This window comes from Lutra lutra, chromosome 9, assembly GCF_902655055.1.
Source record: "Lutra lutra chromosome 9, mLutLut1.2, whole genome shotgun sequence".
NCBI classification, from domain to species: domain Eukaryota; kingdom Metazoa; phylum Chordata; class Mammalia; order Carnivora; family Mustelidae; genus Lutra; species Lutra lutra.
In genome coordinates this window covers 22,323,943-22,346,444 of record NC_062286.1, presented here as the reverse complement: position 1 = coordinate 22,346,444, position 22,502 = coordinate 22,323,943, and the positions used below count along the sequence as shown (strand labels likewise).

Here is a 22,502-nt window from a genome sequence, read left to right as displayed (position 1 = left end):
GCTAAAGTCATGGGGGAGAAAAAAACAACTCCCAGTGAAATGTTATGAGGTGTTAATGTTTCAAAGTGTTACCCACTAAGAATAACACACAAAACTGCTCAAGTGATTCCTGGAAGCTTTTATTACAAAGACAAGCAGGGGTAGAAGAGACATAGCTGAATGAAGCAAGAATGGCTTTGCAGAACAACAGAACCATCTACACGCCCCACCCCTCTACTAAATTACAGACCGAACTGTCTGCAGAGACAGTCGTATATAAACTTTATGTTCAACTCCTGGTGTAGCCACCAGCCAAATCGACTGGATCTGTAATTAGGGCTCGCTAACTAGTAGCTGGTGATTGTCCTCTAAGACTCAGCTCAAATCACACCTCTTCTGTGAAGCCTTCCCTTCCTTACCACCCTAGCAAGAGAAATCTGATTACTAGTGATTACATACTGGTTTTCTCTATTTTTTCTGTTGGTGTATTAACATGACTGCGGATGGATGGGCAGCCTCATTCATCCTGGGTTCTCTCCCATTGCTGGTTCTCTCCAACTGCTGTCCTGCCCCTGTTCCTGCCTCCCCGACCACTCACCCCAGACACCTTCTCCCTGAAGCAGATAAAGCCTCTCAGCTCCTCCCAATCACACAGCTCCTGCAATTTCCCTGCCTCTCGTCCAAAACAAAAAGGCCCAGACTAGACATGGGGAAGAGGGGAGATCCCCTCAAGCCAAGGGGGCTCTTTCCTGGGCAGAGAGAAATCAAAGCTGGTATCAAGGTCAATGGTTGGAGGTGAGAAGCTGCCCAGTGCACAGTGGGTTTTCCGAAAGCGCCACTTGGAAGCGTTTAAAATATGACAAGAAAGTTCCGAAGCCCTATGCCTGGGACTTGGCAGTTCCAGGATACCCGGGCAGAGGGGCTGGGGTCAAAGTCCAAGGGGGTCTGTGGATCTTCATTCTAAATTGTTTAAAGCAAGAGGTTAAACACTTTCCGGGGGTGGGGTGGGGGCTGCTAAATGTAAGTGTGGGTCTTCTGGGCACACAGAGGAGTGACGCTGTGTGGGGCATGTTACAGCTGAATTGCCACAGGAAGACAGGCCTACTCAGAAAGCTGCCGTATATTCTAGCACAACAGACTCATTTGGATCGCTTCTTCTAAAATCATTCTTTTAAAACAAAAACAGCCCCTGGAAGGATTAGGTTTATCACTTATTTCCAGTGCTGTGTAAACAATCTGGTCCTCACACCACACACACCTGCCCGCTCTGTGCTGAGGTGTTTAGCACTCAGGAAAAGTGAGGAAAATCTGTGTGTGAAAACCACCGATAACCTGAAACACTCTGATGTGCTGGGACATCAGACCTGAAACTCCTCTCTAAGAAAAGATATGAACTGAATGTTCCACCTCGGGAAATCCAGAGGTAGATTAAGTAGCAAAGGCTTAAAATTTTAGTTTATTAAGGAAGGGACAACACTGTATTTAAGTATTTTGAACTATCTTGCTCTCAATTATAGTCTTTCTCATATTTGCTATATAAGTATCAGCCATTAGTTATTAGTTTTAGCTATTTAAGAATCATTGTAGAAAAGTCTGTGTAATGAAAAAGTCCGCCATTGCTTCAAAAGCAGCCACTAGGCCTGGAGCGTGCAGTCGCAAATAAGGCATCACAGGTCATCTGGAACCCGCCAAAATGCTGCAGACATAGTGTCTAGGAGAAATTTCAAAACCTCATATATGCTTATTCTAGAACCTACCAAGTAAAACCATAAATCACAGGGACCCTTAAATACCCTCAACACTAATCACCAATCATTTAATAATCAATAACTATCTAACAAATCTGATTATAACACTACCTTCTGAGGCATCTATCTTCCTCACAAGAGTCAAATCTCTAGGAGCTGTTCACACCTGGGGCTGTCTCAAAAACTGTAACCGGCAAGGGCATCGAGTTGACAGAGGTTTGCCATCATTCCTATTGTCTTGTTTCCTAAGGACTTTTTCCTACTAACATGACGAAGAATTTTCTATGGATGACAGCAAAGCTGCAGATGCTGGGAGAGACCTCTACTCAGTTCCCACATTTTACGGATGACAGAACTGGAACCCAGAGGGGTGGCACGACCTGTTGATGTAAGGTCACACAGCCAGAGTCAGAGACAGAAAACAGGCCCAGAACACAGACCCCCAACTTCTGGCCGCTCGACCTTCTGGGCTCTTGCCCCCTCTCCAAGTGACTTTCCAGCTGCTCAGCACAGGTGACGTCTACGAAGGGTGCTCCCTTAACAGTTGCTAAAACACTAAGAGGTGCTCTTGGTCAGTTTACCTCAGTTCAACTGAGTTATGAGGTCAAACTTCTATCAGAGCATTTGTCAAGAGATCTGTGATGTTTAGATGAAAGAGAAGGGAGTGAGTTCGCTCCTTTCTGGTGGCCGTCAGAAAAAAGAAAGGACTGTCCTCCAGCTTGCACCTCTCCCCACCACGTGTCCAAGGCACGCTTCTGTTCATTACTATAAGGTCCACAAACGATGCTCTTTGCCCAAGAGAAGGTCTGTGGCACAGCAGAGGCAATGCTGGACTACCGTTTCTTCACCTGCAAAATATAAAACCCTACTTCATAGGGTTTTTGCAAGGATGAAATGAGATCATAAATTCAAAGCACCTAGTGCAGTGTCTAGTTCACAGGAGCTCCTCAAAGAAATTATTTTCCTTCTCCCCTTTTCTGCTGGTAGTGTTAGGATTTTAGATAAGAAGCAGCACCTAGATGGCTGATTTGGTTAAACGTCCAACTCTTGATTTTGGCTCTGGGCTGTGAGATCAAGACCCAAGTCGGGCTTCGCGCTGGCCATAGAGCCTGCTTAAGATTCTCTCTTTCCTTCTCCCTCTGCTCCCCCCCTTTACTCCCCCTCTTCCTCTCTCTTAAAAAAAAAAAAGATTTTAGACGAGCAATTTAACTAGTTAACTTCCCCTATATAATGGAAGATAATATATGCTTCTGATGAAAAGACACTATATAAAACAAAATATAATTATTAAGCACCAAGATGAATACCTGAAGGCATTAATTCACTTTATAAAATATGCAAAGGTACCAATTCACTAATAAATATGCTACAGCAAGAGCTTGTCCTAAGGTGCCAATTTGCTGAAGTAAGAGGTACACTAGGGCCAAAGTGCCAAGAACACGGACTAGAGCAGCCAAAGCGGGAAGCTTCGCTCTGTGCAAGAGATGTTTCACACTGGGGGGTGGGGAGGTGTTGTCGGGCAAAGACTGTGAAGAGAGCTACCAGCGAGGAATACGCAGAGCTCAAGGAGGCAGCCAGGGTGCGGGTGTCGTGGAAAAGGCAGCGAGAGGACCCCTGGAGGCCTATGCTCCAGCTACAGACCCATCAGGAGGGCTGCCAGAGCCGGGCAGGACCTTTAAGATACCCGAGTTGTTGACTTTAACCCCGGAAAGCAGGAATGACAGTAGCAGCCCTACCTAGCTTGCAAAGGTTAGAGAGGAGCGTGTGCTTCTGAAGTAGGAAACGCGACAGCGGCATCAGGTTAAATGACTGCTACTAACCAGCACGCAAAGATGGACGAGAAAAGATGAAAGTTAAGGAAGCCCCAGAAGGTTGATGAGCAGACAGGAGGATGGAAGCTGCCACCCTGACCAGGAGGCACAAAGCAAAGATTCAAGGAAGTCACACCGAAGGGCTGAGTACTATGTACCCCGTGCTTGGCAGGCCGACGCTAACCCACCATGCCAGGGGACAGGGCAGGTGAGAAACAGCCTCGATAAACACCGAGGTTATGTTCAGCTTAATTTTAACAAAGACAATAAAAACACGGCAGCAATAATGCCGTTACCATTCCTGTGTTCAGAACAGTACAATGGGCCTACTGTTCTCTCAATTCCTATCTTTACTGTAATAAGTGACATATAACAGGGAAATGCTTTGCAATTAATACTCAAGAACCTATACCATGGGGTAATAAGCTTTTGTGGAAAGGCCTCCTGCCTGGTTTAAGTTGGCGGGCCTTCCCTGGGTGACCACAGGCGACTCAGAGACAATCGTGCACTGCCAAGGCACTTGAAAACATAAGGAAGAAAGGAAAGTACGTCATCATCTCTGTGCTCACTCTGCTCGGGTTCTCCTGGCTCTAGGATGCGGGGCAGGTTTCATAGACCACGAAGGAAAGCTGCCTAGCGCTGTTCCAGATTAACAAACCAGAACCGAGTGACAGCTCAGGCGCTGTTTGCTCTGCACTTACACTTTGTAGAAAAAAGGCTTTGGGGACCTCTGGGTAGGTGAACTTCTTTTGGGTGAACCAAGCCTGGCCCATCCACCATGGCTGAATCACGGCTGGCTCTCTGACATCCCCAGCAAGGCCTCCGTAGAGAAAGAAAAAGGGTTGGGTTCTATCCCTCAGAAGGTGGTGGTATACAAGGCAGTCCCTATGGCTTGAAAGACTCCTTCAGTACATCTAGTTTCCTTGGCAACCAAACTGTGTACTGAGTGGTTTCCATGGCAAAAACATGTCCCAGAGTCTAAATAATCAACATACACATCCCATTTGAAATGCAACCTATTCGTGGGGGGCTGCCCACACTTGAAAAACTTAGTAAGCTCAGAGAACAGCCTTGAAAACCTGACTGGAGCCAAAGCAGGTGTCTGTGCAGCCAGATTCCAAGGGCACTCTTATCAGGGAAGGGCCGGGGTGGGAAGAGCCAGACCTAAGGCGTGCCAACTCGAGCCACAGGACACCTTCTGCAGTCAACTATACTCCAATGGGACCCTGATCCGAAACCAAGAGGCCAGACAACTACAGAATAAGAGTAAAGTACTTCTGGGATTCCTAGAAATCTCTTCTAAGAAGAGCAGTAAGATTCTCACATAAAACATAGTAAGATGTTTGGTTTATCATCTGGCACTCAAAGGGAAAAAGGCAATGATTTTCTTTCTCAACTGGGGTGACAGCAGCTCCTTAGGGGGCATATGGAAATGTACAGGAACATGTTTAGTGGTCCCCATCAGTGTGGGGTCATTCAGGCAGCAGGTCAGGACCAAGGATGCTGAGTGTCCTATACTGCACAGGAAAGCAACACCCAACAAAACGAGTCTAACATCCACGTTTGAAAACAGGACGCATCACCTAAAGGATTTCCTCATGGGAAAATAACCAGTTTGTAATGCACTGCCACTTGTCCCTTCTCCCTTAAAAACAAAAGACAGAAAGGGAGGGGTAAACAAAATCTAAGATTCGTAAAGTTCTTAATCTGTTTAATGAGGGTGTTCTAGAACAAAGATGTGAACTTCTAAGCAAATGAACACTTTTCAATGAATACTTTTCAATAAATGAACACTTTTCAATGATTTGTTAAAATGAAAAAGAAAGCAGCTTTCATTTCTAAGAAAGGACAGTGCTCCAAAAAACAGGTGGGCACGCAGAGGCTCCACGCTGGCTCAGCTCTGTAGGGTAAATCTGCCTGGGGCTATAGTAATGTTTGAGTGTGGAACCCCTGGTCCAAAGTTGGGGGTTTATAGAGGCCCTCTTTTCACTCTGCAGCTCACTGAGACTTCCTAGTTGTCTTGCAAATGAGCAGTTAGTGAAAATGTGAAGGACAGTCATTAAGCACAAAATCTCTCCTTTCAGATCTCCAGAAAGGATGCAAATGTTTAGCTGTGGGATGAGCAGACCCTCCAGATGCTACTATATTCTGCTGTAGGTCCAATTTGGGGTCCAAGGCAATTTGCTAAAATGAAAAGGCTTCCTTAGTCCTTGGACTCTCTCGGGGCAGGGCAGGGGTGGGATGGGGGAGGTCTTGAACACTGTTAAAAATGAATTTAAAAGCCTATACTGGCTTTTCTTAACATTCTTAACTTTTTCTTAACATTCCTCCAAATGCTGGGAATTTAATCAATATAGGAATTCTTAAGATTAGGTTCTAAGCCAGGATCAGAATGGCTTCACTAGGTGGTTGAAGAATTTCCAAGCCTTTAGTTCTTATCAAAAGTCCAGTTCAGTCTTAAGGTCTCAGAGGCTCAGCAAAATCCAGAGTCACTCAATAGGTCCAGCCACTCAACAGTCTACAGTGGCCCACTGATGAGATATTTGTTCATATTTTATTAGTCACCCATGCTTCCTTGTGTGTGAAGTGTCTGTTCCTGTTTTTTGCCCATTTTTCTATAAGATTTTTTTTTTGCCATTTTCTTATTAAGTTCCTTATTCTGGGTATGAATCCTGTATCGGTTATTTTAGGTTTATAATTTGTATGTTTAAATGTTGTAAAATGAAGAAATGGCAATTTGGATCTTTAATCAGGGAGATAAATGATTGAATATAGAAAAGATTGAAAATATGCACATGGGAAAATTATAAAATATGATTACAGTTGGAAGTAGACAAAAATACTAGTCAAAAGGAACTTCAGCAAGTGGCTGACTTCAAAGGACACCAACAAGAAAGTGAAAAGACAACCCAAGGAAGAGGAGAAAATATTTGTAAATTATACATCCGATAAAGGTCTAGGATCCAGAATACATAAAGAACTCTTATAATTCAATAATAAAAAGAAAAATAACCCAATTAAAAATGGAGAAAAGACTTGAATGTTCTTCCCAAGGGATCTGAAAACGTTTATCTACACAAAAACTTGTAACACAAATGTTTGTGGCAGCATTGTTTATAATAGAAAAAAAAGGTGAAAACAATCCAAATGCCCATTAACTGATAGATGGATAAGTAAAATGTGTCTATACAATGGAGTGTTATTAATCAGTAAAAAGGGATGAAGTTCTGGTACATGATAAACACAGACGGACCTTGAAGACATGATGCTAAGTGAAGGAAGTCAGTCACAAAAGACTACATATTATATGACTCCTTTTACATGAAATGTCCAGAACAGGCAAATCCACCAAGACAGAAAGTAGATTAGTGGTTGCTGGGAGCAAGGGGAAAGTGAGTAACTGCTAATGAGAATGGAGTTTCTTTTAGGGTGATGAAAATGTTCTAAAATCGTAGTGATGGTTGCACAGCTCTGTAAAGATACTCAAAAACGCTCAACTGTCTACTTTAAATAGATGAACGATATGGTGTACAAATTATACCTCAATAAAGCTGCTATTTAAAAAAATAGCAAGGCAAAGTACAGGAAAAGAATGACAAAACAAGGCAACCGAGCCAAGACAGAGTAGAGGAAAAGAATGACAGAACGCCTGAAACCCAGGGAGACAATACCAGGCTTCATACACAGCTCACTTCTTGCGGACCTTAGGGGGGTAAGTATTAAAAAGTGAGGAGAAAACACAACTTTTAAGATGTGATGAAAGTCAGGAAGAGAATGTAGTGTAGGAAGCCAAAATTCCAGCAAAAGAAAGGCTGAACTAAATTAATTGAAAACCACAAGGGTCCAGATGAAAACAGCCAGGGCTGAGCAAAAACAAAAGCAGGACTTAAAGATATGAGCATGGGCAGGGCATACTGTTGGCTCCTTCTCTCTGCCCTCCCAAGTCCTTTGTTTCAGTTCTGCATCCAGCACTCCAGGCCACATGGCACTGGAATGAGAGGGACCCCCAAAATATTTAGTGAGCCTAAGAATCCCCCAGTACTTGTAAAAGCACAGGCTCCCACACCCACTCCCAGACCTTAGATTCCCAGTGTGGGTGGGCTCAGGAATCTAATTTTAACCAACTCCCAAGCTCCCGTGGACGCAGGTGGTATTCTGTGGACCATGCTGGGAAGCACAGCACTTGCTGCCCTTGGCCAGACATCTGTGGCCCCTCCACTGAAGCGTTAGGTGGCAGGTAAGAGTAAAGGCTGAGGAAAATGACAGATCAGAGTCTGAACCCTGTTGCTACCACATCCTTGCTGTTGGCCTTTGACAGTTACTTAACCATTCTGTGCCTCAAAAGTCACATGTGAGGCACCTGCGTGGCTCAGTCAGTTAGGCAAGTGCCTTCGGTTGAGGTCATGGTCCTGGAGTCCTGGATGGAATCCCGCATCGAGCTCCCAGCTCGGCAGGGAGTCTGCTTCTCCCTCTGACCCTCCCCCTTCTCATGCTCTCTCTCACTCTCAAATAAATAAAATCTTAAGACAATTTTAAAAAAAAAGAAAGAAAGAAAGAAAGAAAGCCACATGTGCAATTGTGAGCCAGCAATTCCGACCGCGCAGATGGAATGAAATAATGTTTGTTGTGTGTCCGGCATGGTGTCTGTCACGGCCAGTGCTCCGAGGCTGCTGGATTGCTCTTGTCTGTGACTCTTGTCCTTGGCCAGCTTACCCACTGCAGCAGCCAGTGGCCATCTCACTGGCTGGTATCTCAAGGAGAAACTTCAGAGAAAGGATTCTTAAGTGAGGGCTAGTGGATCCCTCAAGGATCTGGGCTTGTACATTAGGAAGTCTGTGGATCTTTGAAGAATACACAGAATCATCCAGAGTTGGAGGGGCAAGGGTGGTCACAGCTGTTGTGGGATTCGCAAGTTTGGAGTAGGGTTGTGACCCCAAAACAGTCAAGAGCCACTCCCTAATAGAAATCTAGTTCATTTCTGTCTCTCATTTCAGCTGTCCTTACGGTTTCCCCCACTAGCTTACCCTAAATGAATTCGGGGGTTGACGTTACCCTCAGGTCCTAGTGCCCAGCACCTGGAGTGGGATTCTCAAAAACTGGGGTCTCTGGGGGCGCCTGTGTGGCTCAGTGGGTTAAAGCCTCTGCCTTCAGCTCAGGTCATGATCCCAGGGTCCTGGGATCGAGCCCCGCATCGGGCTCTCTGCTCAGTAGGGAGCCTGCTTCTCTCTCTCTCTCTCTCTCTGCCTGCCCCTCTGCCTACTTGTGATCTCTGTCAAATAAATACTATATTAAAAAAAAAAACAACAACAACAAACAAAAAAAGCTGGGGTCTCTGAAAATTTCGGGAGGAGAAGGAAGACGGTGACAATGTTGATGACAATGACAGCAGTGACAAGAAGAGTACCTTACCATGTATCAGGGCTAATGAGGTGCCAGGCACTATACTGAGCACTTAGCACATGAACCTTCTCTCATTCAATCCTGACAAGAACTTTGGGAGGATCACAGATGAAGAAACTGTTAGACAGGTTAAGTAACTGACACTGGGTCACGTACCAGAGACTGGCAGTCAGGCTTAATCTCAAATCTGTCTTACTGCAAAACAGTGCTCTGAGCCAATGCCTACCTTCTTAGGCCACTAAATACTTCATCTTGGTAGGGGGGCCAGGGTATTGTAGCTGTGGAGAACAGAGGTGAAAATTCTGCTTCTGGCTTCCTTACATTTATCTCTCGAACATTGGGAATTTGAGCAAAAGGAAGAACTGGGCTTTGGGCCCTACTATTCTTTGAGATGTATGTATTAGTCCTTTGGAACTAAAATGGTGAGGGACCCTTCCAATAAGGCTATAAAACTCAGCCCAAAAGTATAAACATGCCAAACTGCTCTGACCCCTAAAATGTGTGAGGAAACTGAGAACTGACCGGGACATACTCGTCTGTGGAATGGAAAGCAGGGAAGAAAAAAAAAAATCAAAGACACAACTGGAGAAGCATACCTTAAATATGGTACCAGGCCGAGAGCTATGGTCCTCCTTCCTGAGATTAAAGGAGGCCAGGAGGTAGACAGTGACTTTGAGATACCCTAAAAGTAAGTTGGCGGTACAGCACACATGACACGGGTAAATACTAGAGGCTTTGAGTTTAGGGGTAAGACAGGAATTGGGTAATGACTGAAGAGTACCAAGGATCCATTATTTCAATTCCTAATTGTTCTACATGACCTTGGCATGACAATTGTTATATAAACTAAAGGAAAACAGTGTGATGGTATGAAGGAAAGATATTTGTAAAGCTTAGCACAGGTACAGATAGACTCCTGAAGGTTCCTGAAGGGCAATGATAGTAGATTGGTAGTTCTCAAATGCGACTGATTTTGCCTCCCTTGCCACCTTTTGCCCAAGGGACACTACTGACATTGTTGACTGTGGTGACTGGGGGGCTGGTGGGTGCTACTGACATCTTGTGTGCAGAGATGAGGGATGCTGCTAAGCACCTGTGAACAGGAAAGAACCTACAGAAAAGAACCATCCAGGCCAGAATGTCAACAGGGCCAAAGTTGAGAGACCCTGTAGTCGATGCCAGGGATCCCAGCGTAGTACTTCAGATAACTACGAAACATTCAGAAGCCCCACTAAGAATCACATTTATTATATGCAGAACCCAAGTTCCACTGCAAAGTACGTAAGTCATCAAAGAGCCAGTAAACTTCCTCCAGTTAGACTGGTTTTGGTTTTTTAAGAATTTTAATTTCATAATTAAAATGCCTAGAATCACACGGAAAAAAAAAAAAATCAAAACATGTCCAGTAGGCTAAAGTTCCCTTTGCTCCTTATCCTAAGTCCTGTTCGAGTCAAACTACCTACATGCACATGGGCTGCCATGACTTGCTGGGGATGTGACTCAGGCAAGCTTCTGGCCCTCTCTGAATTTCAGCCTCTTCGTCTATAAAATAGGGACAACAGTAGTAACCAACTACGATTATAGGGTTGTTGAGAGGACTGAGTGAGTTAATGGGTAGAGTGTACTTAAAACCTGTGACCTAAGTGCTTATCAAGTACTAGCTATTGCTAGCGTCCAGTCTATACACACCCCCTCACACACACACTCCCTTGCAGAAAATATGTATGATGGTTTTGATGTCTAGCTTTCCTTTTTAACCTAAAAATGTATAATTCTGCTCATCTTTTTCTTCAACTCATAAACCTGCCTATATGAGTACACAGAAATCTACCTACTTCTTTCTCACTTCCTTCTATGCCGAAGTATTTCAAGTCACGTCTCTACTGAGGACAAGTTCAGCTGTTTCTACCACTTGGACCCCTAATGTTAAATTTGTCTTGGTCCAGCGACCAAGACCAAATAGGCCCAGGTTTATCTGTGTTTTTAAAAAAGAGTATGCAAAAAGTAAATGAAGAGTGAATAACCATAACAGAGTGGAAATAAAAAAGATCAGTCACCAAAACAAATAATATCCACAAACAAATATTTTGAAGGGTTTCCTTAGTGTAGAAATAGAAAATTCTAGAATTTTAGAATAATTACATGCTCCATAATCTGCTCTTTTCCAAAGAATCATATATAGTATTACAGTTAATGAAAACTTCAAAGCTTTCAGAATAATTTTCTTTGGCTTTAACACAATTGGATTGGTCATGTTAAATTCCAACAAAGTTAGGAAAAAAGTACTAGGTCAGAGGAGGAAATGAAAACATGGAAGTGTTATCACCATTTGGTCATAAACTCCTCTTCTCAAAGAAACATGGCTATAAAAATCTGTTCCAGGATGAAAAACTTGGCACAAAACAATCCAATCTTACATCATCTTTTTTAAAGGTTGGGGTGGAATAGGGAGGGGAGGGATTAAAAAGTAGGAGGAGAAAGTTCTTCCTATGTAGGAAAAAAAGAAAAAAAAAAGGCTGTCAGTAAAGTAAGTTTTCCACTGATGCATAACTTCTTCAAATTAATGGTTTGGTTTAGCTGAAATCTGGCAAGGTAGCAGATTTTAGTCTTTTTTAAGAATGGCCTCTGTTTTGGTGAAGCTGTCTATAAAAGATAATGTTCTCAGACAGGATGTTCATTCCCTGTTATGGTCCTATTTACAATATTATGTTAACTCATCATTTGTTTTGTTTTAAACTAAAGGCTTCTCCATTCATTAAAGTCATTAGTGAAAGACAGCGTGTCTGAATTTTAATAAGTACAGAAAAACTCCAATATAATTATGAGTCTTATATTATGGGAATCAAAATCAGACATACCGGGATCAAATTATATGCTTTTTAATAAAACTTCACATAGTAAAATCTGACAACATCATTGGTATTAGACCTTTCCTCCAACAACAGTATAAGGGGTTCCACTTTATGTATGAATTTTATACATTAAGAGCCTTAGTCATTACCTACTTACACCAAACACCTGTAATCAAGAACCATGCCATTATTTTCTGCATTAAATAATTATCCTTTGAAACTGTGTTGTGGACATGACAAAATATGTACTTTTTTTTTTAAGATTTTATTTATTTATTTGGCAGAGAGAGATCACAAGTAGGCACACAGACAGGCAGAGGGAGAGGGGGGAAGCAGGCCCCCCGCTGAGCAGAGAGCTCGATCCCAGGACCCCGAGACCATGACCGGAGCCGAAGGCAGAGGCCCAATCCACTGAGCCACCCAAGCACCCCAAAATATGTACTTTTTTAAAGAAGAAAATGAGGCGAGATGACTTTTTAAAAAATAGTCCAACTGTCATACCCCTGATCCACATCCACACACTGCTCTGAAAATGAAGATGTTACATGAATGTAACAGACCAATTCAGAGATCACTGTGTAGCTAGAAACATATTGGTCTGAGAAAACAGTAGAACATCTGAGAGCTAGGAGCCCTAGAAGAATGGCTGTGAACCTCAAGAGCTTCCTGCAGGTCAAGGCCAACCACAAAAGGACAGCTCCAAAGTCTTGGCTTTAATACCCTAGAGCCCTGCTCCTTCTGGAGTTCCTCTGTCCTCACCATGAGCTAAACTAAGAAACCCAGGTGTTTGTGTTGGGCAGAGAGGAGTGAGAATGGCAGGGCTCTTGGTGGATCTGTCACTCTACTGCGAGACACAACAATAAGGTTAAAAACTGCTTCTGAACATAGTAATTATGTTAGCTATTTTGAGAGCAAGAAATAAATTAAAATGTGCTTTTACTTAAACAAATAACACACAACAGAATTCATGGAAAAATGGTCATTGATTAAACATCCCATATTACTAATGTTCCCAATCTCCTGGCTTCAGGACACTATGCGGCCTTACGCTGGTATCAAAGGTTTACTAATTTATTGGCTACCAAGCCCTTGAAGACCAAATAAAAGTCCTATGTGTAATATATCACACATATAAAAATAGATTCATGAATGTGTGTATACGTACACACATACACACACCTACAGCACACACAAGCATATACATGTATCTATTTCTCAAATATGTACACATACACTGAAGTGATTAATAAAACACACGTTCATTAAAAGGCATTCAATTCATCATTTATTCACATGAAATACTAAAAAGTATTACTTTTTATCTGTGCAGATCTATGGAATTTAAGGCACAGTTCTCTGAGTTTTGACAAATGCGCAGAGCTGTATATCCACCACCACAATCATGATACAGAATGAACAATTCCATCATCCTAAAACAACCCTAAAAAATATCCTTGTGCCATCCGGTTCTAGTCAAGCCCTCCTTCTGTCCTTTCATCCTCATGGAAAAGGTGTTTTGGGTTTGTTTTGTGGTGTTGTTGTTGTTGTTTGTTTTGTTTTGAGAGAGAGCATGGGTGCGTGGGGTAGGGGGGCAGAGGGAGAGGGAAATCCCAAGCAGGCTCCATGCCCAGTGCAGAGCCCATCAGAGGGACCAGAGCCAAAACCAAGACTTAGAAGCTCAACAGACTGAGCTATCCGGGTGCCCCCTCATGGAAAAGATTTTGACTAAAAACTGGTCCTCACACTTGAAAGGGATGGGAATAACTGCCACAAAGTATTGAAGACCATCTTTTTCATAATTTTATGCCCCCTTTTTTACACATTAGTCTCTACTTTAGTAGACCAAACCCTTAGTTCCAGGGTTTGACAGAAAGGATTAAAGGGGAAGGAAACTGAAATAACAGGATAGGAAGAAATGAGACTTGGAGGAATTCAGACTTTAAGACAGTATGAAGGAAAAAATAGTAGAACTTGATGAAAGACGACAATAGGTAGTATTAAAATAAATATATATGCCTGGGAGATACAGGAAGAAAACCTTCAGTGGGATAAAGCTGGTAAGTGATCATTTGTGAATAAAAGTAATGAACTTTTCTCTTTTTTTAAGGAATGACGAGATCTGATTTGATTAGAAAGCCCACTCTGCCTGCAGTGTGGCAACTAGCTAGGAGAGGGGAAGGAGTGAGCACAAAAGACTGGTTAGAAGAGTATTTCAATAGTCCAGCTACGAAACAACAGTAGCTCAGATAAGTTATCCCAAAGGGGGAGGTTTACTAAAAACCACAAGAAGTAAAAAGAACAGGAAAAAGCAGTGGAATATTGTGGAATATCATTCAAAGAACATCTACAATCACAGTCAATACTTGTAAAAATCTAGAACAATCAAAACACAACGCAGCATATCTCACAGTATGGCCTGCAGTCCTCCTGCTACGAAACACCTAACTCTGCTGGATAAAAACTGTTAAACAACGATAAGTATACTCCCAAAAAAGAACTGAGGAGACTCCCCAAAAGTACCTATCCCTGGTCCCGTCACCTGTGTTTTGGGAGTCTGGGATACAGGATGTGTAGGCCACTGTGAGTGTGCTGAGCACAGAGCCTTCTCAGGACGCCAACACAGTTTGCTCCCCTGTCTTGAAAAGAGCCATTAAGGGTGTTTCAGCAAGGGAGTGACATGCATGGAGCTCTGCTTTCAAAGGATTAATGTGACCAATAGTGAAATACGCAGGTTTGAAACAGGGCTGGGGAAAGGGTGAGCAGATGAACGTGAGATACCACGGAGGCAAAAATCAGCCAGCAGTTGGGCAAATACAGGCAACCATGGTGAAGGGAAGGTCAAAAATAGGGTGCCTAGGTGTCATGGCCATGGGCACGAGGCTAGTCACACCATTAATAAAGATAAAGAACACAGGGGAAGTGTAGATTTTGGAGGGGGGAAATGGATAGTGATGGACCATAATTTACTCTTAAAATATTAAATCTCAAGCCTCGGTGATTATTCTTGCATGAGAGGGTATAGAAGGCATTAAAAATGCAGAACTGAAATCTAGAACAAAGATCCTTAAGTAAGACTTGTGGATTAGCTTCAGGGGCAGGTGTGTTACTCTCAAAACTGTATTTAAACTTTCTGTGTCATTTTTCTGTTCATTTTTCTGGGCTAAGTCCATGAACGCTCATCAGATTTTCAAAGAGGTCTGAGTCAATCTGCTACTCCTTTAAAACAGTATGTCAACTTTGGATACTTTTAACCTTTGGTGTTCTGCAACTTCAGATGATGTGTCTAGGTGTCAATTTCTTTTAATTTACCTGTTGGAGGCTCACTGTATTTCCTCTACTTGAGGACTGGTATCTTCCATCAGTTCTGGAACATTCTAAGCCATTTTCTCTTCCACTTTCTAATTTCTCTGCTCCTTCCTACAACACAGCCTCATGTTCTTGTTAACTACCACTGTACATCTCAGACCCTCCCTTGAGGAATATTTTCCTACTTGTGAATAAATACAAATGAACACTACATAAAACAGTAGAGTTTTGCTGTTGAAATATAGTGCAAAATTGAAAATCATAAACTTCTCATTTTCACTGCAGAAAAAAAAAAAAAACGCTGCACAAAATCCTTGAGATGTTCAGCAGAGAGGCGCTATGCTGATTTTTTAAACGAAGACATGTTATATCTTAGAGCTCATCATCATGCTGTGGACTAGAGAACAGCGCTTAGGAGAAGCAAGGCACAGAACTGCCCACAGACACAAAATAAATCTGAGATAGAGCTTCGGGGGCAAACAAGTTTAAGAAACAAGTACCCGTGCAATCTGAATTATCACAGACTTATTGTATACATCTTCTTGCGAAATGTATATTTTTCTGCCTAAAAAAAAAAAAAAAGCTAGATAAAAACATTGATACATCACCAACTCAGGCAGCTGGGGAGGTAGGAGTTCTACACCAGAATGTTTCCAAAAATATGCTATTTGGGGGCTGATTGATTTTCTCCCCCAACTAAATTCCGTTCTGGTTCTTTTCGGTAATGTTTCAAAGTGCAGGCTGAGCTCTTGATCTTTTGGGAGGCACAAGCAAGAGAAAAGGCCAAACTCACTAATGAAAACTTGCTGAACTTACTTTTCAGAATTCCATTCGAAGTCACGAAGAACCCTTCTGGCCCTGCTCCCAGACTAGTGAAACGAACATCTCAAATCCCTGGAGGCTAAGATGGCTCGTTCCACTAAAACCAAATACACATCTCCTGACAGCTGTTGTCTCAGCATACTCGGGACTATATATTTATCAAAGGGGAAGAAAAAAAAAAAAACCTCTAGGAGCACAATATTTATTATAGGATTATCTCAGTGACTCAAGTAAATATGAGTAAGGCAAAATTAAACCATGTTTACTATGATGTTCTATTACTTAAATCCTGACACAAAATCACCCCAAGAGATCTAGGGTCTTATTTCTTAAGACAATTGACGTAGGTTAAAAAAAAAAAAAAAAAATACGGGCGCCTGGGTGGCTCAGTGGGTTAAGCCGCTGCCTTCGGCTCAGGTCATGATCTCAGGGTCCTGGGATCGAGGCCCGCATCGGGCTCTCTGCTCAGCAGGGAGCCTGCTTCCCTCTCTCTCTATCTGCCTGCCTCTCTGCCTGCTTGTGATCTCTGTCAAATAAATAAATAAAATCTTTAAAAAAAAAAATAGGAAGGCAAAGAATTCTCTTTTCTTTAAAATCTGTTTAGTTACACAATTTTTCTAATTACTCTAAAAAAAATCTTTCAAGCATCTAAAACAAAAATTTTCCATCCTGTTCCTATGTTGAATTCAGCACAAAATTTAAATAAAAATCACAAAATATTGAATTTGCTCTTGTTTTAAAAACTTACTTTATCTGATATATCTGAATTTTATATCCATCATTTCATTAAACCTCACCCATAATTCTAAGTAGTAGTATTTTCATTTTTAGCTCCTCCCAACCTTTTCCCCAGGCCCTTTAGGTAAGTTTCAGTTTAGCCCAGTCTTTTTGGATTACAGGCTATCCATATGTTGCAAGTGACCATGTCTGTGGCCAGGCACACTGTGGGGCAAAGAGAGGGAAAAGAGGGCTGGAAAGGTCACAACAGGAGGAGATAAGAGGTCACATAAGATCAAAAGCATATTTATCACCTTCCAGATTCAGCTGATGAGCCACTCCCAGGAAATAAAGCTCCACCTCTAGGAAACATGACCAGGGGTCTGTAAGGGAAATAAGCCTGCTGGCTGGGCCTCAAGACACATGTACTTTGGAGACCACTAGCCTCTGTACCACAGGGATCCAACAGGTCCCCAGCCTGCTGATCCATCAGCAAATCCAGACAGTGGGAACCAAAGCTGAGCTCGAGCAGGGCCAGCTTGGCAGAACACGGGCTGTGGCTCACCAGCACTCCACTGATGGAAACAGAGGAGCACCCTTAAGGAGTGCACGGTCCACAGAAAGAGTATAACACCAGAGGTATGAACACAGGTGGGAAAAGCATAGTCTTGCTGGGTAGGCAGGTGGTGGTGGTCAGGAAAAGTTCCACAGGGGAGGAGGAGAACTGAGAAGATCTATGAGCACAGACAAAACTTTGACAGATTCTACAGGAAAGGGAAATAAAATTCAACATTCTCAAAGGAGAAGCAGCCCAAACAAAGGTATAAAAGGGAAAAAAAAAAAATACAAGGTGTGTTCACAGGAAATCCCAGAAAACCAGCTTGGCTAAACAAAAGGATACACATAGAACCCAGATCAGGGTAGAAAGGTCAGCTGGGATGACAACAGAAGAAGTTTTGGATGTCACAGAGAGATGCATACTTAATTCTGTTGGTGATGGGGGGCATTAATGGTGCTGAGCAGGGAACGAACATTATATGACCCAAACTTCCTGCAGGAAGACAGTGACAGCTCCGGGCTGGATAAACTAACATAGGAAGGAAAGTTAAAAGGCCATCAGGAGACATAGCAACGAAGGACTAAACTAGGAAATGACAGTAGGAATGACCAGAAGGACAGATATAATGGAGAGAGGATTTCTAGTACAAAACGGGGGTTGGCTAACACCAATTGGAGGCAGCACCTGGACACCTAAGAAACTGAGAGTGTCCTGAATAGAAACGGGGCTGTAAGGAAGAAACCCTGGTTTCCTGGAGGAATGAGGAGTTTGGCTGCAGACACGTCCAATCTCAGCTGTCGAGTGAACACACGGACAGACATGTCTATCAAGCAGCTAGAAAAGCTGGGAGGAAAGTTGAGATTAGAAATGGGGATCTGTGGGGGGGCATCCACAAAGAGGTAGGGCTCTGGGGATGAAATCACGGGAAACATAACTTAGCGTAATGTAATGGGTTGAAAAAGGAAGAAGAGTCAGTGGAGGGGACCCGGAAGGGTCTAAGAGCTCCAGGTTATAGAAGAAAAGAGATGTATTCTAGAACATGTTAGGGATACTATTGTGAGGATCAGATGGGATTGTTGAGTGAAAGCAGTTTAAACGTCTGAAAGTACTGAGCAAATATATACTTAGGATTTTCACAGTCGTGCAGGTTTAATCTCTAGGAAAGCCACACTGTGCTGGAAGAGCCAGGCTTCCCAAAGTCTTCCACAAGGTCCCCGCTCCACCGAGCCAAATGGAAACGGGATCTTGTCCTGCCCTGAACTCTCACAGTACTTACAAAATCGAATTTTGGTGTTCGGAGAACTCAAGACACGCTACCTGGGCATCGTCCCGTGCCGAAGCTGCAGGGGGCGCTTTTCTCTATGACCCCCTTGGAGGAGGTGAACTGGCAAGTGAGGACTGACCCACCTTTGCAGGGGACGCCGTGAGTGGGGCTCCGAAAGGCTAAGTGTCTTGAGCCAAGACTGTCAGGTAGTCAAGTGGAGGAACCGGGTCCCGTCTTATCGGGCCTTTTCTACTAACACACGAGTTGGGACTTGCCCTGCCTGTTCTGATTCCCTTTACTATCAAGCAAACTACCAAGGGCATGGTCCAATCTCATTTATCTTGAATTCCTCTGAAGCACCCAGCCAAGGGCCTGCCCCTTGGTCAATTCTTGTGGGCACGAGGGCATCCCTAGTGGTGAGCGTCTGTGGGCTGCTCAACTCTGAGGACGTATTTCTAAGGCGGACTGTAACTTAACAACAAAAAGTTCTAAAAACAAATTCTGTACTTGTGAAAGATGCCACCTGGTCTGCCTCAGGGGCTGAAATCCTCTTTTTATGCACCGAGTGGGAACAGCACAGGGAGTGACAAGCTGGCTTTCTTCAAACCACTCCCACCAACAGGCTCAAGCCAAGAAATGGGCCCACACCTTTCGGGAAAGAGAACTGCCCGTTTCACCTCTGGTGTCACTGCTGGAACTGCCAACAGTCTGAGAAGGAGCGAAAGGTAGAGCAGGTTTGGTGCCGGCTCTAATGATGTAACCTCACGTGGCCAGCTTGACTGCCAGGGGAAAAAAGAGGTTTTTCTCCTTCTCTTAAGAGTCAACCAAAGTCTGTTTTGCACAACTGACTACTAGCTGTTCTGTTTTGTTTAATGAACTGTACTTAGTGTCCCATTTACCTGACTGGTTTGGGTTCCTTGGAAAACAATGTACAGAAAGCCCGAAATAAGCGTATCTCATAAACGTCCCATGTGCGAAAAGAATGCACAGTTCTTGGAAGCTTTCCTTTGCAAGCCACACACGTGCACAGTGGGAGACCAGGAAAAAACATACATCCAAACACCACAGAGGCACACAGTCAGGCTCCAGTGTCGCCAGAAACACCAGAAACTCTTCCAGGATCCTGGGCAAAGAGACAGACTTCTGAAGCGGGGATTACATTTTAGAGCTCCGTTCATTATAATACACTTGGGAGTTTTCAATCCCATGTCTCTGACAGATGTTCCCTTTTGTGGGGATTGTCTATTTTGAGGACATTTGGTAACCATGTCCCTAGAAAGACTCAGGGTACAATAAATGGATCCTTCTTCCCACATGTGAAGACAAGACCCAAAGTAGCCTTTTCCCATTTCTGAGACTAGTTAGTGTAAGCATAATATTCCTGCCCACTGCATGGACAAGTTGGGGCAGAGGGACATAGCCAGACTGAAATGAGGTATTTCCCAGGCTCAAAACACCTTTCCGTGCCCACGGAGAACAGACAGAGAGAATCCATCTTTTCTTGCCAGTTTTCACCTAATGTGGATCAGGCCCTTGATGCCCATTACCGGTGACCCACACTAATCAGGCCTGGACCCCTGCCTGTCAAATGTACTGCATGGGGCTTGGAACTTCCTAGAAAGAGCCATAGCAAAAGCCAAAAAGAGTACAAGCCTCAGCTTAGCACAAGCGTCTGGCCATGGCTTTGGGCGTGGCCACATGGGATGCTTTCCCCATGACTCCTGAGAGCACTCTCCAAGTCTGAGTCAATAATCAATGCTTGGATGGCTCAGAGTTGACAGGATAGTATGAAACACAGAAAACGAGTGAGACCTTAACACAGTATCAAAGACCAGTACCAATTCTCCTCATTCAGTTCTTAAAATCTATCCTATGACCTTGGCCTTACTGAAACGACATTATCTCCATTCTACACACTGAACTCTGCATGAGTTAACCAAAGATATTAATAACTTTAGTAACTATATAAGCCTTAGAAAGTTACATACGACAATTTGACCACTTGCCATTTTAGCCTCTTCTTCTGAAACCTCATTTTAAAATCTCTACTCAAGGATATAAGAACTTCTGGCAGTTTTCACTGGTACTACAAAGGCAGTTCTACTAAGCGAATCTCTATCAACCAGGAAAAACATTAAGACTCTCAGTGCAGCGTTTTCCAGTTTTCTTGTAAGAATTACGTATTGACCCAGAATACTGCCAACCAGGCTCCCATTCCCCCTGCACTACATTTCTGCAAGACATTAACAAAATGAAAAGACTTGTTCCTGCCCTTGAGTAGTCTGTGATTTAGTAAAAGATGGGAAAACAAATATGCATCACTAACTAAATCTGCGATGAGCAGATTCTAACTGATACAAATTCAGTATTGTAAGAGTTCACAGGATGGCCAGAGAAGGCAGCTCAATGGTGCTCAGGAGAAATGAGAGAGACAGGATTTAGAAAGGTCTGTTTCAACAGGAAAAGGGTGTTAGGGAAGTCACTGCACACGGAGGTGATAGCTTTAGCAAAGGCACGTGGACAAGGGCACACGTTCAAGTGATGGAGTCTGGCTGAATGACAAGCTAGTGGAGGGAAGAGCATAAGAAACTGATCTGGAAAAGTAAGATGCGTAACATAAAAAAATTTCGTAACATAAAAAAAGAGGGAGGACATGTAGGAAAGCTAGATTTTACAGGAAATAACTTTTCAAATATAACCTTCACTGATAATTTGTCACATCAAATCTCAGATTTTTAGAGGGAGAAATATTTTATTAGCAAGTTTATTTGCAAACTAGGTACAGTAACTTCCAAGTAAAATAACGTAGGTGCTGGGAAAATCATTTTTCCAAGTTGGCAAATTCCTGTCTGCAGCTTAACTAATTACCTACATCTTGCCATGGTTTCATCGAGATCCCTCTTTCCTCATCACCAACATACCTTCCTGATTTATCACATATGTACAGAGTGACTACTTAGAACTAGTATCTGCTCACCTATTTACCCATCCTTGCCTTTTCTGCCCCAGCCTGTCCTAACCACTCGCTCCCTCACGCATTCTTCTCCTATGAACGCCATCAATAATGACAACACGTACAGCTCCCACTTGCCATAGTGTCAGGCACTGCAATTAATGCCTTAAGAACAGTGTTTAATAAAATCCTCAAAATACCACTATAAAATAGGTAATACTAGCCCTATTTTGAAGCAAGTTCAAAGATGTTAAATATTTTACCAACTGGTAAGTGGCAGGACCCTGGGCTAGGCCCTCTTGGCAGGACTGAGAGACCTGGCCTATTTACCTCATATTGCCTCCAACATTCTTTGGCATCTTTGCCAATATGGGTTAGTATTTTCAATTAAAAATGAAAACATTCAGTGAATGCCTGCCACTGTAAAACCCATCCCAGGTGCTCTCAGAGGTATACAAATAAATAAGAGAATGCCTATAGATTATTGGCGCCTCTAGTCACCCATACGGGACAATGAACATCTATGTCTTCTTCCAGTGTGGAAGACGGTATGTCCGTGATTCACAAAGTTGAACAACTAGGGCCAGAGGGAGTAAAAATGACTCAGGATATGAATGTTGGATGGTGACCACATCTCACAGATAGAAATCAGCCATCCCTGACTGAGATTTGGAATCACATATTTCAATCAGAATCTGTAAAAACTCTGTCTGCCGATGAAAAATCTGTCCTGTCAGAAGCTCCCAACCAAATCTGCTTACAATCTATTTTCAATGAACCTCAGCTTCCTTTGAAGTAGAATAAGCTTCTGAAGCATTTCAGCCAACAATAAGTACATTACGAGGCTAGCCCCCGTAAAATTCATCACCAATGAGTCAAGGTACTAGGTTAAAACACAAATGTGGCATCAAACTGCTTGTACCCCAGAGCCTGAAAGTCATGTACAACTATAGAGCACTATTTAGACACAGAAGAGAAATTCAAATGTGTCATCTTTTTAAGCTATCTGCTTTTTAATATCACCATTACTAACTTCAGAATAAGTTTTTGCTAATATTTTCAGGAGACTAGTTACATTTTTACAAATAACT

General features: G+C 42.9%; 1 protein-coding gene across 4 annotated transcripts in view; it reads right to left on the bottom strand.

The window, feature by feature from the left end:
• BABAM2 (BRISC and BRCA1 A complex member 2) overlaps positions 1 to 22,502 on the bottom strand; it is a 399,606-nt gene that overhangs the window by 156,453 nt on the left and 220,651 nt on the right. The gene's annotated exons all lie outside the window — the stretch shown is intronic.